At 40.2% G+C, this 17,454-nt stretch overlaps 1 long non-coding RNA gene across 2 annotated transcripts in view; it reads right to left on the minus strand.

Moving 5' to 3' along the window:
• The window catches only part of LOC123280073 (uncharacterized), a 157,722-nt gene extending 140,708 nt beyond the window's left edge, over positions 1-17,014 (minus strand). The window contains exons 1-4 of one of the 2 annotated variants that reach the window (XR_011494120.1): positions 16,875-17,013; positions 15,265-15,469; positions 14,656-14,711; positions 507-525 (exon numbers count right to left, since the gene is read on the minus strand). This is a non-coding gene — a long non-coding RNA (uncharacterized lncRNA). Of the gene's footprint in view, positions 1-506; positions 526-14,655; positions 14,712-15,264; positions 15,470-16,874 lie in introns of those variants that run through there. The other variant, XR_011494119.1, reaches the window with a different exon arrangement.
• Between the last annotated feature and the right edge of the window lie 440 nt (positions 17,015-17,454).

Consider the following 17,454-nt stretch of genomic DNA (forward strand, 5'->3'; position numbering starts at 1 on the left):
ATCAAGCAAGGAAACAGGAAGAATACCTGGCTCAGCTTAAACTGTGCAGGGCACTGAGGCCTTGCTGGCCGTCCAGTCTCTGCCTCCTCCTTCCTCTGCTGCTTTCATTCCCTCCCGTCTCTGACTTTCAATTTTTATTAAGTTTCCACCTTCTGACTGCTCAATCCTCTTCTTTGTAAGATTGAAATGGCAGTGGGAGTGATATCCATTAGCCAAAATAAGTTCGATAGCTGGGAGAAACTGCTGAATCTCTGGTGTCTTTATAGCACTTATCAAATCCCAATTAACCATATTAGTTGGCAAACTGCTCTGGCTTCCCAGGGAGTCAGCTGGTAGGTGAGTCAATAAATATCTGTCAGATGGATGGATGCACACACACTAGTTGTGTAGCATGGCATCAGGTACTTTAAATAATATAAAGTACAAGGCTTCATCCTTGGCTGAAGAAGGACATCTTCTCACGGCCATTCACAAAAGGACTGTTTGGAAATATCACCAAGCGCTAGACCAGCTTCGCTATTTCTTCTAGAAAACAAGAAGAAATCTCTTGTTTCAAGAGATGTTTGTGTCATCTCTTAATGCACAACTGGCTTCATGTGGGCAAAAGGGAACGTGAGCAAAGCCCTGGTTAAAGCATAACAGACACCCTTGGGCTAATGAACTGTCGAAGGTATTAGTGTCAGCGGATTCTCTACATAACTGCGTTGTAAACAGCAACACGCATAAACCATAAACAAGGAGAATGAAGTGAGCACCCACAGACCCACCACTCATGTCAAATCATACAATGTTGATATCACCCCAGAAGCCTCCACTCTCCTGTCTGATAATCTTTCACTTACTTTTCTTTATAATTTCATCACCTTTATAGACTCCCATAAAACATTTAGTTATATCCAGTTTGGGGATAAAAATAGATTAAAAAACAACAATTGCAGGTGCATTCAACATTGGACATGAAAAAGAAAACTGTTTTTTTAATAAGATACTTGAAGTGTACACTTTCCGTAGGTGATCAAGACATTTACTCTTTCGTCCATTTTTATGTTTGCTGACTGCCAATCACTCTACTCCTTAATACTTCAAAGGTATTTTTCCCAAAGCTGCCTTTTGTCTTACACTAATGCTTTCCCGGACTCAAGTGAATTTTGAAGGAGACTGAGCTCATCATGATGAAATGGATGTTGACATTCCATAACCATCACTGTAATTATTCCTAATTTGTACTTTGCTTCAAAAACTCTCTTCCCTTGCCCCCTAAAGTCTGTACTTTCAGAATAGCATCTACAGCTTTAATTATACCTGACAATAAACTACTCTCACCACAAAATCTTGTTAATCACGGTGTACGTTACTATCTTCAAATATCCTGTTTTTTTAAAACTGCATTTATATCAGGTTCCCAAAGAGTTACAATATTAGCAATGAATGTTTTAACTGTTTCTGTAATTACTGTTTGTAATTACTACAAATCAAAGTTGTACAAACTTTGGATTGGAGGCTGGTTGAATTATCTACCAAACTGGGGTGAATGGTCTTTTAATCAACCGTATACTGAACAAATCTACAGAGTAAAAACTGAGATGGAATTTGAGTGACTTGGTGTCCATCGAGAATCAAATCTGATGCTGTAGTGTTAACAAGGGACTTCAGGTCCAGAATGATTCTGTTAATCACACTTCTTCCAAATTAGTCAGTTAATGTTGTGGGTCCTGATGAGACAGGATTTAGGAAGGCAGAGAGTGGCGGGGAATGCTCCTGGTGATAGGATCCTTAGAGCAAAGGACAGAAGACAAAAGGAGAAGGCTGTATTCGTGAGAAGTGAGCTGGACCATAAGCGCTATAATTAGAAGCTTATAATGTCACCACACTGCTTTCTGTAATGTAATATTTTTGTTGTCTGTTATTTTCCTTGATTCAGGTTTTGTATTTTTCATGATCTAATAGTGACATCTAGTCTCATTTTTCTGTGTATTTGGATACATTGAGTAGAGTGCTCTGGCTGAGTAAAGAGTTTCACATATGGGAGACTAGAGAAACAAGAGAGGCAAGGAAAGTTAGGTCAGATTATGAAAATTCTTAAAATGTTTGTATTGGACTTAATCCTTCAGAAGTCATTTAGTGTTCTCTTTTCTTTTTTTGTAATTCAGAGCACCATGAAGAAAGGAGTGTTTTTGATGATCTATTTTATTTTATTTCTTTCTCTTTTCTTGGAGGAAGATTGGCCCTGAGCTAACATCCGTGCCCATCTTCCTCCATTTCATCCGTGGCTCGCCTGCCACAGCATGGCCTGATTAGCAGTGTATAGGTCTGTGCCACAATGGGAACGTACAAACCCCAGGCCGCCAAAGAGGAGCACACAAACTTAACCACTACACCACCGGGCTGGCCCCATTTTTGATGATTTCTAAGGGGTAAAAACTAGGCAGGGAGATTAGGTAAGATGATATAGCAAAAATTCAGGCATTAAGAAATAAGGTTAGACTAGGCTGGCGATGGCGGCCATGGGTTGGAAAGGAAGGAAGGATGGATGCAGCATCATAAGGGAAAAATTTGCTTCTTTCCCTTTGTCTTTTCAGCCATTTGGGCTTAATGGTGTTCAGTGCTCCTGATTTATTTCCCTTCCCATTTATATTTTCCTTCTTCCCTTGATAATCTACTTTTTCTTTCCCATTTTTCCCTCTCTTCTCTCCTCTGCTTGCATTCTTATCACCTTCCCTTATAGGACGATGACCGAATCAGGCAGGTAGACATCAAATGGGAGATCTGAGTAGAAACTAACTATAAGATTTACTAATTAGAGTATGTTGCTGCTTAAAACATTTTTTTTAACCTTTCATCTGCAGTTAAAAAGAAGAAAAGAAAGGTGAGGAGGCAAAAAAGGAGTAGAGAGGAAAAGGGAGAGACTCATTTATCCATTCATTCAAGAAGTGCTGGGTTTCCAGAGAAAGAGAGAGTGCCAAAGAGATAGAGAAAACACCACACAATAATTTGTGTTATTGTAGTTGTATCATCTATTTCCCCTTCTAACTCAGTTGGGTAAAGTAGAGATGCCAGATAGGAGGCTAAAGACTAAGGTGAGATGGGCAGTCTCCCTCCCTCCCTTATTGCCTGCTGCTTCTCATATCAAAAGATGGAGTCTACATCCCTCCCCCTAGGGCTCAGTGACCTGCTCAACCAATAGGATGCTGTGGAGGTGACTTTCTGGGACTTCTGAGGCTAGGCTGTAAGAAGCCTGGTCTTTTGGAATATTTCCTCTTGGGATGCTTTCTTTTGGAACCCAGCCACCACTTTGAGAGATGCCCAAGTCACATGAAGAGGCCACATGCAGGCCCTCCAGTTGGCAGCCCCGAATAAGATAACAGCCAGCATCCTCAGCAAACACAGAAATGAACCATCTTGACATCCAGCACAATAGAGGCAAAGAGGATTTCAGCCCAAGCTGACATCTGACTGTACCTCCTAGGAGACCCCAAGCAAGAACTGCCCAGCGAATCCCAGCCAATCCACAGAACAATAAGAGACAAGAATAAGTTACTGTTTCAAGCTACTCCACTTTGTTGTGGTTTGTTATACAGCAATAGATAACTTTTTTCATCCTTACACGAGACACAAAGAATATCAAAAGTTTGAAGATTCATAATGCCACCCGGAATGCATGTATATTTTTTATGTATTTTTTTCCTTTTAAAGGTCACTTTCTTATTCATTAGCTTTGAAATTGGAATTTGAATTGACCTTGATCAGAAATCCTATGAAATGCTTAAGCAAATATTTTAAGCACTATCATATTTTGAGTACTAGTTCAGGATAAAGTGGTATTGATGTGACAAGAATAATGGATGTGTAATTAGAAGATGGAGTTTAAGTCCTAGTTCTGTCATTTATTACTGTGTGGCCTACAACAAGTTATTTAACATTTCTGCTTCCTAGTTTCCAATGCTATAATGTAATCGAAGGTATTTAGTGATGCATGACAAAACACATTCAGTGAATTTCCATTTCTTTCCTTCCTATGAAAGTCCTGTACTCATAAGTGCAACCATATCAGAGCCTATCATACTGCTTCCTAAAACTAAATATTTTTATTATGTATCAAATGTTTCCCTTGATAACTATTTCACAAGCTTCCATAGTGTTGCCTTTACTAGTGTGATCTGCCTCACTTTTCCTGTGGGATAGTTTACTTAATAGATTTTGGGGACTCATCCTGTTGCTGGATTCTTACAAAGACTCTTTTGTGATAACCTTCTTTGGTTTTCAAGGACATGACCCTGTTTCTCGAGTGTGGTTCCCTACTGTAGCATAAATGTTAACAAGTTAAATGCATATCACATAAGAATTTTAATTGTTCATCATATGTTTATGTATTGAAATATAGAGTCGAATTGATATAATTGGTAACATTACCCATTTGCTTTGATTTGAGATGTCAAGTGATTGAAAAAATTTTTAATTCAGAATTGAATTACCTTGCTTATTTGAATTTATCATTTTTGCGTAATTAGGATGAACTAATTTAATTTGCAGTTATCCTTAAATGACTTAACTGATGTCTGCTGAGGTTCTCAAGGCCACAGGATTATGGAGTCATGCTGAACATCACTCTGTCTCTCAGGGTTGGAAGTACGAGTGCACCTTGTGAAGCCTGGAGACAGCAGTTACGAGCTTGATTTTTTCTCCATTAATGTTTTTTTCTGTTTTGTCCCCCTCACCGCACTCTAGGCTGCTGCATGTTTCCCAGAAGGACCACATACTGCACTTGGAGGTGGTCCTCCTTTTCCAACTTTGTTCTGATTTTATGTCATTTTTACTTGGTGTCGAGCTCACATCTCAGTTCTGCAAAGGAAAGCTGGTTATTTATCTGGTAACTTGTGGTTGGAATCCCCAAGAGAGTGCTCTTTATAGAGACTGAGGGTCCTTTAGCAAATATTGCTTTTTGATGATGCATTTTAATAAGCCTTTTAAAAATCTGGATACCAGACTACCGGCTAGGGTACCTGGAAGCAATAATTTTAAAATGGTGCTTTTCAAACTGCAGGTCCTGACCCACTAGTGGATTATGAAATAATTCTAGAGGGTGTGACAAGCACTTAAAAAACAATGAAACAAAATGGAATAGATAATATTAGAGTGTATTACACGTAAAAAGGTAAGAACAGTTCCATAAAATTTTTATATTCTTTTGGTGTGTGTGCGTATATACTGATTTACGATAAAAAATAATTTATAGATTTATTTTGTGAGTTGCCATCAAAAGAATTTGAAAGTCACTGCCATGGATTTAAAGTTATCCGAAACAGTTTTGTAATATAGCAGTTTGAAATGAAGCCCCAACAATATATGTAACAAATAAAAGTGTAGATAGGTTTTAGCTGCAAATTTTAAAGGGATTGGCAAGTTACTTTTCCTGAGAAGTCTAGCCCTGGGATGACTGGGTATTTTCCAAAGGGCCAGGAACCAGTTATCCCAATAAATGGTAGGGGCCTAAATGCTCTCTCCCTGGGAGGCTCTGAGGTAACGTTCCTCATCTCACTTGTAATGCTGCTGTTGCCCTGCTGCAGTGGCTGTTGGAAGTACTGCATCTTCCCTAACCAGATCAGAAGGACCCAGTTTTCCCAAAGTCTTGGTCTACCAGAAAGATGGCATTGCACTTCTCCCCGATTTGTGGGACCTGCACCCAGCTTGGAGAGCTGGAAAACTCCAGCCCTTAACTCCCCTCTTTGCTAGGGAACCACATTTTCCTTCCCACTGGGTCCTTGGAAGATGGGAAGCAGCAGTAAGGTTACTTGTGTTTTATCCACACCATGTGAGTCTGTGTTTTTGTGTGAAGGCTGACTCATGTGGAGGAAAGTTCTCCGCCTAGAATTATAAAATTAATGCTAATCAGAGTAATGCAGCATCCCACTTCCAATCTGCTAATGAGCTTTGGGGAGAGATGGCACATCTTCCTGCAGCTGATGGATGCCCCTTTTAGAGGATCTACAACATCCTCCCCAGGTCTTCACTCAGCTGGGCTAACACACTTCAGAACAAAAGAATCCTCAGGGCAGGATGGGACCCCTTGCTTTTCTCGCTCTTGTCCCTTGAATTTTCCAAACTTCTCCTCACTTTTCAGTCTACTCTCTCTGCCACTAAAATGGCTGCCTATTAAACTCATCAGTGGAATCTGCCATACTGTGTCGCTTAAACTTTTTCCATCTGCTTAGGGTTTTTACTTTTTTTTCATAGAAAGCCCTGACCTAAATCTCTACTCTTCTTTTATAATGCTTTCATTTTGACCTTACTACTGCTGAAAGTCAACCCAACTCATTCATCACTGTCCCTCCCCCCAATCTCCATTAACATTATCCTGTTATCCAGGTTTTTAACATACACTCAAGAGATTGTCAACAAAAATGGACTAAACCTTTACATGGAACTTCTTTACCCCCACATGGGACACTTTCAAGAATAGGAGCTTTCAGATGAATTAACAATGTAGATAAATTTGTTACCAACACTAGAATCTCATTCTAAAATATTTTCTACAGCTCAAAACATGGCATAAGGCAGATTCCTATTTAAGAGAAAGGGCCTTCTTTTAAGTTGTCTTGAAGATTCTGAGACTGTCCTTAAGAGCAGTGCTATGAGAGGATATGAGGCACAATCTCAGTCACCCCAAGAGTTAATTTAAACGGAGAAAGTGAGATGGTTTCCCAAAACATTGGAATTGATTTTCCCTGAGTCTCTCCATAGTTGTAGATTCTGATAATCACAGAATATAGAGAAGGAAGAAACTTGGTGTTCCTTCTAACTGCCTCATTTCACAAACCAAGAAATTGAGGATCAGAGACACGAGGTCATTAAAGTCATCCAGTTACTTAGTTGCTTACTTCGACTAGGGTGGTTTCAGAAAGGATGCAGAAAAGTACAAGTACTTGAGAGCTACTTAGGGACTGTATTAATCAACACTGTAATAATCAGCTCTGTGTCCTTGGGTGCTGTGACAGCTGGGGGTCCACTGCTGCAGCTGAGAAATAAAGTGTGAGGAAGAAACAAAAACTGAGGGAGTCCATCGCCACTAGACCTGCCTTATAAGAAATGTCAAAAAGAGCTCTCCTGTCTGAAATGAAAAGGCAAAGGATACAAAGCTTTAAACAAGTTGATAAATAGATAAAATCAGAAAACTGCAACTCTGTATCAGAACATGTTAGTAAACAATTATGATGCAAAGGTTAAAGGGAAAGAAAGCATTAAACATAACATTAACCATTCCAATTTGGTAACAAATTCACAATACAGAAAGAAATAATTTTGACAACAAAAATAGCAAGGGAAGAAGAAAAGGACAGAACTTCCCTAGTCAAATGAAGCAAAAATGCTATCAGCAGAAAAAGAACTATCTCATCTGTGAGACCTTTTATACAAACCTCATGGTAACCACAAAACAAAAATTAAGGCAGAGTCACGAAACATAAAAAAAGAGGAAACTGAAAAACACATCACCAAAAACCGTCAAGCTGAAATTGTAGTGAGAAACACAAGGAAAAAGAAACAAAGGAAATATAGAGCAACCATAAAACAAAAGATAAAATGGCAATAGTAAGTCCCTATATATCCATAATCATCCTAAACGTAAATGGATTGAATGCACCAATGAAAAGACAGAGAGGCTGGACAGGTTAAGAAAAAGACCCAAAAATGTGCTGCCTCCAGGAGACCCATCTCAGCTCTAAAGAAAAACACAGGCTCAGAGTGAAGGGGTGGAAGATGATACTCCAACCAAATGACAACCAAAAGAAAGTGAGTGTAGCCATAATTCTATCACACAAAATAGACTTCAAGCCAAAAAAGACAAGAGACAAAGATGGGCATTATATAATGATAAAGGGGATAATCCATCAAGAACACATAGCATTTATTAATATATATGCACCTAACGTAGAAGCACCAAAGTCTATAAAACAACTCTTAACAGATCTAAAGGGAGAAACTGACAGCAACACCATAAGAGTAGGGAACTTTAATACCCCACTTACATCAATGGATAGGTCTTCTAGAGATAAAAATCAACAAAGAAACGTTGATCTTAAATGAAACACTAGACCAGATGAATTGAACAGATACATATATAATATTCAATCCAAAAGCAGCAGGATATACATTTTCTCTCCAGTACACATGAAACATTCTCAAAGATACACTGTTTCTTGGGAAACAAAACAACTCCCAATAAACTTAAGAAGACTGAAAAGATATCAAGCATCTTTTCCAACCACAATGGTATGAAACTAGAAATCAACCACAAGGAGAAAGCTGGAAAAGTCACATATATGTGGAGCCTAAACAACGTGCTATTCATTAACTATTGGAACAACAACAAAATTAAAGGAGAAATGGAAAAATATCTGGAGACAAATGAAAAGGAAAATACAGTGTACCAAAATCTATTGGATACAGCAAAAGCAGTACTAAGAGGGAAGTTCCTAGCAACACAGGCCTACCTTGAGAAACAGGAAAAATCTCAAATAAACAATCTAACAATACATCCAAAAGAATCAGAAAAGAAGAAAAATGAAGTGCCAAAGTCAGGAGAACAAAGGAACTACTAGAAATCAGAGCTGAAATAAATGACATGGAGAGTAAAAAGAAAATAGAAAAGATCAGCGAAACTAAGAGCTAGTTCTTTGAAAATATAAACAAAATTGACAAACCTTTAGGTAGAATAAGACAAAAAGAGAGAAGCCTCAAATAAATAAAATCAGAAAGAGAAGAAATCACAAGCAATATAACAGAAATACAAAGGATTACAACAGTATTCTTTATCAATGTTATAAACTACATTAACAAAATGAAGAATAAAAATCACATGATCATCTCAACAGATGCAGAGAAAGCATTTGACAAGATTCACCACATATTTATGATAATAACTCTCAATAAAATAATTATAGAAGGAAAGTACCTCAACATAATAAAGGCCATATATGACAAACCAACAGCTAACATTATACTCAATGGTGTAAACTGATAGCTATCCCTCTAAGAGCAGGAACAAGACAAGGATGCCCACGCTCACTCTTCTTAGTCCTAGCCAGAGCAATCAAGTAAGAAAAATAAATAAAACATATTCAAACTGGAAAGGAAGAAGTAAAACTGTCACTACTTGTGGATGATGAGATTTTACATACAGAAAACGCTAAAGAATCCATCAAAAAAACTAAAAACAAACGAGCAGAAATAAAAAATCAAGAATACAATCCTATTTACAATCACAACAAAAAGAATTAAGTGGGTAGGACTAAATTTAACCAATGAGGTGAAAGACCTATACAATGAAGACTATAAGACTGTTGAAAGAAATTAAAGAAGACATAAAGAAATAGAAGGATATTCTGTGCTCATGGATTAGAAGAATTAACATAGTGAAAAAGTCCATATTACCTAAAGCAATCAACAGATTCAATGTAATCCCTATCAAAACCCCAATGACATTTTTCACAGAAATAGAAAGAAGAATTCTAAAATTTATTGGAAACAACGAAAGTCCCCAAAGAGCCACAGCACTCCAGAGAAAAAAAGAACAAAGCTGGAGGCATCACATTCCCTAATTTCAAAGTATACTACAAAGCTGTATTGATCAAAACAGCACAATACTGGCAGAAAAGCAGACACAGATCAATGGAACAGAATTGATAGCCAAGAAATAAACCCATACATTTAGGAACAGCCAATTTTCAACAAAGGAGCTAAGAACATACAATGGAGAAGGGAAAGTCTCTTCAATAAACACTGTTGGGAAAACGGACAGCCGCACACAGAAGAATGAAAGCAGACCATTATCTTACACCATGCACAAAAATTAACTCAAAATGGATTAAAGACTTGAATGTAAGACCTGAAACCATAAAACTCCAAAGAAGAAAACGTAGGCAGTAAGCTCTTTGCTATCATTCTTAGCAGTATCTTTTTGAATATGTCTCCTCAGGAAAGGGAAACAAAAGAAAAAATAAGCTAATGGGACTACATCAAACTAAAAAGCGTCTGTATGGCAAAGGAAACATCAATAAAATGAAAAGACAACCTAGCAATTGGAAGAAGATATCTGCAAATCATTTATCCAATAAGGGGTTGCTATCCAAAATATATGAAGAACTCAACAACAAAAGAACAAACTTAGTCAAGAAATGGGCAAAGGATTTGAACTGACATTTTCCCAAAGATATACAGATGGCCAACAGGCACATGAAAAGATGTTCAACATCATTAATTATTAGAGAAATACAAATCAAAACCACAATGAGATATCACCTCATGCCCATCAGAATGGCTATTATTAAAAAGACAAGAAATAAGAAGTGTTGGAGAGGGGCCAGTGCCATGGCCAAGTGGTTAAGTTCGTGTGCGCTACTCACTTCAGCAGCCCAGGGTTTTGCCGGTTTGGATCCTGGGCCTGGACACGGCACCACTCATCAAGCCATGCTGAGGTGGCATCCCACACAGCACAGCCAGAAGGACATACAACTAGAATGTACAACTATGTACTGGGAGGGTTTGGGGAGAACAAGAAGGAAAATAAGATAGACAACAGATGTTAGCTCAGGTGCCAATCTTTACAAAGAAAACAGAAGTGTTGGAGAGGATGTGGAGAAAAGGGAGCCCTCATACACTGCTGGTGGGAATGTAAATTGGTGCAGCCACTGTGGAAAATAGTACAGAGATTCCTCAAAAACTTAAAAATAGAATGACCAGGCATGACATCAGCATCACGGTGGAGTGAGCTCTTCCCTTAGACTCTCCTCCCTAAGAAACAATGAAAAGGACATTCATAAACCAACAGAGGACAGGCACACAACACAAAAGACATCTGAGAGACCCATGCAGCCATATGTCTGAAGGTGGAGGTGCTGGACGCCCCAGGAGGAAGAAGGAGGAAGTAAGGGGATCTCCTCTCCCTCCCCAGCAATGACCCAGGGCACAGGACCATGCACAGCTCTGAGAAAAGAGGGGCCTGGGGGGAGACTCTGTGGGAATGCCTTCGCTCTCCAAGTTCCCTCACATCCCATAGGAAAGCTCCACAGAGGAGGCTAAGCTATTGTGGGGTTGTCTTCATGAAGCCAGCACGCCAGGAGGACAGACAGTGAGGGCAAAGAGAGAACACCCACGGGATGGCACATGCAAAAGAAGTGCCCCTCCCCCTGCTGGGCTCACAAGCTCAGCCTGTCAGCCAGAGCGAGGCGCCCCGTCTAGAGTGCCCATGCATACATTAGCAAAGCAGCAGCTACAAGCAGGCAATTGCAGATGGGTCCTGTCAGCATAGATTCCAAAGGACAAGCACAGACACCAGGGATCACAGCAGGCTCAGAATACACAGCTCCTGAACCTCCTCCAGTGGTGGCAGGTGGAATCTGCAACCAGATACTATCTATGTGAAGGCACAAACCAACCCCATCAAATAGTATGAAGAAATATATTAATAGTCCAGACCAGAAGGAAAATGAAAAGCACCTAGAAATCAATCCTGAAGGCACACAAATTTACAATGTAAACGACAGAGAATTCAAAATAGCTAACATTAAAAAACTCAACAAGTTACAAGGAAATTCAGATAGTTCAATTAAATCAGGAATAAAATTAATAAACAGAGGGAATACTTCACAAAAGAGATTGACCCTATAAAGAGAAACCAATCAGAAATGTTGGAGATGAAAAACACAATGAGATAAAGAAAAGTCTGGATACCCTGAATTACAGTGCTGACATTATGGAAGACGGAATTAGCAATCTGGAGGACCGAAATGTAGAAAGGCTTCAGATGGAGGAGGAGAGAGAATTAAGACTAAAAAGAAACGAAGAAATTCTCTGAGAAATATCTGATTCAATTAGGAAATGCAACATAAAAACTATGGGTATTATAGAGGGAGAAAGGAGCAGAAAGTCTGTTCAAACCTGGGAAAGGAGCTGGAGTTACAAGTAAAAGACACTAACAGAACTTCTGATTACATCAATGTAAAAAGACCTACTCCAAGGCATAGAGTAGTAAAACTGGCAAAAGTCAGTGACAAAGAAGAAATATTTTTAAAGGCAGCAAGGCAGAAGAAAATAACTTACAAAGACCATATCAAACTTTCAGGAGATTTCTCAGCAGAATCTTTACAGGCTACCAGAAGGGAGAATGAGATATTCAAAATTCTGAAAGACAAAAACCTTCAGCTGAGAATACTCTATCCAGGGAAAAATATCCTACAGATATGATGGAGAAATAAAAACTTTCCCACATAAACAAAAGCTGAGGTAGTTCATCGCCACAAGACACCCCAAACAGGAAATGTTCAAGAAGACCTTCATACCTGAAAAAGAAAAAAGAGAGTTCACAAAGCCTTGAGCAAGGAGATAAATAGGCAGCCAAAGTCAGAAAATTGCAGCTCTCTACCAGAAGAGGTTAGCAAAAACTTAATTATGACATGAAAGATAAAGGGAAGGAAAACATCAAAAATATCTATAATCTTGTGATTTTAACCACAAAATCACAACACAAAACAGAATATGTTATGACCAACAAATCAGAGGAAGAGGAAAGGGATGAAACTGGCTTAGACCAAGGAAATAAGAGGTTATCAGAAAATCGTATATCTCATCTATGAGATTTTTTATACAAACCTGATGGTAACCACTAAACAAATAATCAGAACAGAGACACAAATGATACAAAAAAAAAAAAGAAAACTGAGGGGCTGTCCCAGTGGCATAATGGTTAAGTTTGCATGCTCTGCTTCAGCCACCCAGGGTTTGCAGCTTCAGGTCCCAGGCACAGACCTATGCATCTCTCATCAAGCCCTGCTGTGCTGGCATCCCACATACAAAAAACAGAGGAAGATTGCCACAGATGTTAGCTCAGCAACAATCTTCCTCAAGCTAAAAGAGAGGAAGATTGCTTACAGATGTTAGCTCAGGGCCAGTCTTCCTCACACACAAAAAAGAGAAAACTGAGAAAACCATCATAGAGAACTACCAAACTGAACTGGCAGTCCAAAATACACAAGACGAGAAACAAGGGAAATACAGAGCTGCAAAACAAGAGATAAAATGGCAGCATTAAGCCCTTATATTTAAATAATCACTCTAAATGTAAATGGATTGGATTCTCCAATCAAAAGACAGAGTGGTGGGATGGATTGAAAAACAAGACTCATCAATATGCTGCCTCCAGGAAACACTCTTAGCTCTAAAGGCAAACACAGGCTCAGAGTGAAGGGACGTAAGATGATACTCTAAGCTAATGGCAAACAAAAGAAAGCAGTTATTGCAATACTTATATCAGACACAGTAGACCTCAAGATAAAAAAGGCAATGAGAGACAAAGAGGAGCAGTATATAATGGTAAAAGGGACACTCCAACAAGAAGACATAACACTTATAAATATACGTGTACCCAACAAAGGAGTACCAAAGTACATAAAGCAACTATTAACAGACCTAAAAAGAGATATTAACAACAACATAATAATAGCAGGAGGCCCCAACAGTCTACTTACATCGATGGACAGATCACCCAGACAGAAAGTTAACAAGGAAATAGTGGAATTAAATGAAAAACTAGACGAGATGGACTTAATAGATATATATGGAACATTCTATCCAAAAATAGCAGAATACACATTCTTCTCAAGTGCACATGGAGCATTCAAAGGACAGACCATATGTTTCAAAACAAGATAGGCCTCAATAAATTTAAGAAGATTGAAATCACATCAAGCATCTTTTCTGACCAAAATGCTATGAGACTAGAAATCAGCTACAGGAAAAAAGCTGGGAAAGTGACAAATATGTGGAGACTAAACAACATGCTACTGAACAACCAATGGATCATTGAAGAAATTAAAAGAGAAATCAAAAAATATCTGGAGACAAATGAAAATGAAAATACACCACACCAACTCACATGGGATGCAGAAAAAGTGGTCCTATGAGGGAAATTCATAGCAATACAGGCCCAGCTTAAAAAACAAGAAAGATCTCAAATAAGCAATCTTAAAATACAGTTAGAAAATGAAGAACCAACAAAGCCCAAAGTCAGCCAAAGGAGGGAAATAAAAAAAATCAGAGCAGAAATAAATGAAATCGAAACCAAAAAAGAAAAAAGAACAGTAGAAAAGATCAGTGAAACAACGAGCTGGTTCTTTGAGAAGATATGCAAAATTGACAAACCCTTAGCCTGACTCTCTAAGAAAAAAAGAGAGAAGGCTCAAATAAATAAAATTAGAAATGAAAGAGGAGAAATTACAACAGATACCACAGAAATATAAAGGATTATAAGAGAATACTATGAAAAACTATATAGCAACAAACTGGACAATCTAGAAGAAACAGATAAATTCTAAGACTCATACAACTTCCCAAAACTGAATCAAGAAGAAACAGACAATCTGAATAGCCCAATCACAAGTAAAGAGATTGAAACAGGTAGCTTAGAGGGAAACTACTTACCCTGACAAGGTTACCCACTCAAAGCTAACAGCCAACATCACAATTAATAGTAAAACACGGTATATTTTTCCTCAAGACTGACTTGATTTCTACTATTTCTACTTCTCCTTTTCCTTTAATGCATGGATCCTGCTAAACCTTATAAATCCATTACAATATAAAGTGGGGAATGAATAAAGAGCTCACCTGAGGGATGTTCACTTTCTGTGGCTCCTGGGCGAGTACAGAGGACTGTGGTTCAGCTGAGGGGACAGAAAGAAGACAGGGGTCCTGAGATTTAGCTGTCTTACAGCTCTTAGATTCACCTCCTCAAATCTCAGCACCCCAGTTGGGGATCATCCTCTCCATAGGCACAGGGCCCTCTGGGCCTTGAAAAGGCACAAGAAGGATCATGGACAGGCAGCAACACCTGTCTTTGTGTGATTCTGAAATGACCATGGAGCTGAAATCTGCATTTTTTTACTGAGTGAACATAAACTTTACTCGACTGATTTAACAATAACGCATGCATCCTTCTGAATAACAGAAAGAAATAAAAACAACCGATCAGTTGAATTAAAGTACGCCAAACGACAAGACACTATTCCTTCATTAAAGTTAACTTAGCAGAAAAATAGTCAGTATGCATCATTTATCTATTTTTCTCAGTAATATTATTTAACCCCTGGTATACACAATCCACGGAAAGCCTAGTAAAAGAGATGGGAGGATTTAAGGCAGGAATTTTTAATTGTTCATTTCAGCTGGGAAGTATTTCTCAAAAGGCCCTTTTGATAGATGCTTTTGGTAACTTACCTGTGAGAGAGTGAACTGTCACAAACTGCGTTTCCCTGGACAAGTCACTGAAATTTTCAGGCCCAATGTCTTTAAATCTTTCAAAAGAGTTAGAAGTAGGTGACCTTGGAAAACTCTTCACAGATCATCATTCTTGGATCCTGTGACATCAGGATAACGTCACTAATGTCACATGTGGTGGTGGACATGTGTGACAGCAGCGCATCTGTAAATAGCGGGGGCCATTTAAGGGGACTGGAGACAGAACTTCCTCCCTCTGCCTGGTTGTCCCTTACCCCCAGACCTTGCCCTCACGGCTCTCCAACAAAGCAGCCTTTCCTGAGCAGCCTGCCCCTGGGCCACCCCAGCTCACCTGTACTTCCCAGGGACGGCCCAAATGCCCCACTGTCACACAGTGTGGTGGCTCCTGAAGGTGGCATCATCATCAAGTCTGGTTCATTCTGGGCAGGAGGATCAAGACCTGCTTCTGATCTTGCAAATCTAGCATCTGCTCCTTTCTGGGCTCTGGTCTCTGCTCTGAAGCTCTGGAGAGAGGTCTAAGGTCAGAGGGGCGCTCTCTTCCAGGTACGACTCCCTCACAGAGGCCCCCTGCTTCCTGCCTCACAAGGGCTGGTTTGTTTCAAGACAACTGGGACATGGATCTGAGAAATAAATTCATCTTAGGGGCAAAAAGCCTGACTCTTGGAATTCATTATAACATTAGACTTCAAGGACAGAAAGCCTGACAATGCAGAGGGGGCCAGGCACCTCTGTCTGACCCAAGGGACCTGAAGAGACACTAGAAATCCCAGGATACATGTGACACACGGTGGGATTCCATCCACATCCTTTCCTTTACATCCCTGGGGACGCAGGGACAGGCCATGTTCCTAAGTGCTGTGAAGGCTGTAATGCCAGTCTTGGGCAGGTGTGACATCAGACAAAGCCTGAGACTGAAGCGAAGCACACCTCCCTCGAATCCAAATTCCCTGGCTGGGAGCTCCTGACTCGAGCACATTGGGCCACCGACCCGAGCCTCGGTTTCTGGTGAAGTGGTTGTCAGGGTCCATTAAACTATCCAGTAAAAAAACAAAGCGTCCTCTAACTATAACAGCAGTTGTCACTTACTTAAGGCTTCCTACCTGGCACTTGTCTAAAATAGTGATCTATGTTTCCAAACGTCGCCGTGAAACAATCATTATTAATATTTATAGATGAGAACCCTGACTCTCGCCCAGGTTCCTTCTGTCGCCCCTGCTTACAGGTGACAGAGCTGGCACTGACCGGGCCTGTAGTGCTCCAGAGCTCGGCTCCACCGCAGACCCACGGTCACCGTCCGCCTGATAAAAGCACTCCTCCCTCCCGCACCCACCGCCGCCGACACGGGCTTCTCTACGGTCGGGCTGCAGGCAGGCTGGTCACACGATCCTCGGGCATCCCGGACCGCCCCGAACACCTGCGCCCCCCGGCAGCCCGAGGGCCGGGGTCTCCCCCATCGGCCTTACCCGCTCTGACGACCCGCCCGGGTTTATACACCGCCGCGGGGGGCGACGAGGTCCCAGACACTTCCTGCTCCCATCCCCAAGCACAGGCACACCCTTCCCAGCTAGTCCCTCGCCCTCGGTGCGCACCCTGCATTTTCCGAGCACACCCCAAAGTTCCCCAACGGTTCTCCGGAGTCCTGAGAAGACAAACGAGGAGGCTACGGCTGCACATGCGCAGAAGGAGCGTGGCGTGCCCTTCCCAGAGTCCAGGCGGTGAACCTCACCTATTTAAAACTACATTTCCCATAGGCCTCTGCGTCTACATTTCAAGTCACTCTTGGCCTTTCCGCGAAAGCGGGATCACGATGTTCTTAAACCTTTTCTGCCCAGGGTCCTCTGAGCCCAAAGAGGTTAAGGGTTAAGCCTGAACTCTGCTGTCAAATGCAAAGGGTAGTCCGCTATTGGCTCCCGATTAAAATAGCATTTTTTTTCATAAGTCACTTGGAGGTAAGTGGGGAAATTTGAATACGGATTGGATACGGAAAATATTAAAATATCGTTACTTAAATGGTGTGAAAAAAATTTGGAGTTATGTAGGAAAATTGACTTTGTAAAAAGAAAAAGACATGACGACTGAAGTAGTTAAATTACATAGCTGTAAAATTATAATTTTACAATTTTTCAACCTGGGACCTCCACCCTGTTCCTTTACAGCCGCCGGACCCAC

The sequence above is a fragment of the Equus asinus genome, chromosome 14, assembly GCF_041296235.1.
Source record: "Equus asinus isolate D_3611 breed Donkey chromosome 14, EquAss-T2T_v2, whole genome shotgun sequence".
In the NCBI taxonomy this organism is placed as follows: Eukaryota; Metazoa; Chordata; class Mammalia; order Perissodactyla; family Equidae; genus Equus; species Equus asinus.